The sequence below is a fragment of the Diadema setosum genome, chromosome 6 (assembly GCF_964275005.1).
Source record: "Diadema setosum chromosome 6, eeDiaSeto1, whole genome shotgun sequence".
Lineage (NCBI taxonomy): Eukaryota > Metazoa > Echinodermata > Echinoidea > Diadematoida > Diadematidae > Diadema > Diadema setosum.
In genome coordinates this window covers 19,744,556-19,746,146 of record NC_092690.1, presented here as the reverse complement: position 1 = coordinate 19,746,146, position 1,591 = coordinate 19,744,556, and positions in this window count along the sequence as shown.

Genomic DNA, 1,591 nt, shown 5'->3' with positions numbered 1-1,591 from the left:
ACAAGGTAAATACATAGGTTTTTGATTGTGGACTAATGAAATTTGCTTTTACATGTACGTGTATTAGGTCTTGTAGACCACAGGATATATGTAAGATGTCAGAAGAATGGAAATAAAACTGAATGACAATGAAAACGATACCTTCAATTGAGACAGTGTTTACAAAATACATAGGTAACTTTTTTATTATGTCACAAAGTACATGTATACGTATGTACATGTATATGGCTGATACAATCGTAAGCGTACAGTACACTGTACTCTAAATATACATGCCGTTATGCTATAAACACACTGCTGCTATGTACGATATTCACAAATTAATTACATGTACAGCATATTTTCTGCTTCATGAAGTCAAGGCTTTGAATACCGAATATCACACAAACAAGAGCACAGTACAATTTACATACATGTCACATCTAATATTCTCAACTCAGCAAGCTACCCTTCTTCCACGGGTGCAGACTTTATTCGAGTGAGCATTCTCATGCATTTTCTTTCTGACCATGTGTGATTCGTTGGTTATATTTATCTTGAAAGGCGGTGACATCATCAATCCAATATTTGTGTTGAATTTCACAACATACCACATTCTCTAGATTCTAACGACACTGTGGATATAGCCATCACTTTGACGTTTTCATTGACAGGTCTCCAGTGCAGAGTCATTCATTTCCGCATCCATGGAAAAGTTCTTTTCAAAGAGATATGTCAGGAAGTTACAGAAAGGAAAAAAGAACTTTAAGTTGATGACATGCCTTGTAGAGGTATTAGACAATACATATCTAATATCACTGAACTCTGCTTTTCCCACATACCCACACCCTTCCAACTATGTCAAGTAAAACTATAATGATTATCTTCAAGACACCAACATCCACTTCGGAATCAGTATTTTTTTCCTGTTTGCACACAGTGTACAACCAATAAGAAGTAAAAGACTGGTAAAGAGACTACTCAGAGAATTTCTACAGCATCTCTCTCATATTCATGTAGGCCTGTCAATGACTTCTGGCTGAAACCAATTAAAGGACAAGTTCACCTTCATAAACATAGGATTGAGAGAATGCAGCAATATTAGTAGAACACATTAGTGAAAGTTTGAGGAAAATTGGACAATTGATGCAAAAGTTATGAATTTTTTAAATTTTTGTGTTGCAACTGCTGGATGAGGAGAATTCTAAGGCTCCTGATGTCATATGAGTACAACAGGATAAAAAAAATGTAAAGAAAATTCAACATATTTTCACTTTTTTCGCATAATAAAAGAGCACATGACTTGCCTTTTTCTAAAGGCAATGGGAATAATATTACCCATAACATATGTCAGTAACGAGTCAAGGGAATGTGTACTTTTTTCAAAAGATGAAATTTTGTGAAATTCTCTTTATATTTTCCTATATTATTGTACGCATGTGACATCATACACTGCAGTAATCTTCTCGTCCAGCGGTGACTGCACAAAAACTTCAAAAATTCATAACTTTTGCACAGATTGTCCAATTTTCCTCAAACTTTCAATGATGTGTTATACAAATATTGCTACATTCTCTCAATCCTTATGTTAATGAAGGTGAATTGTCCTTTA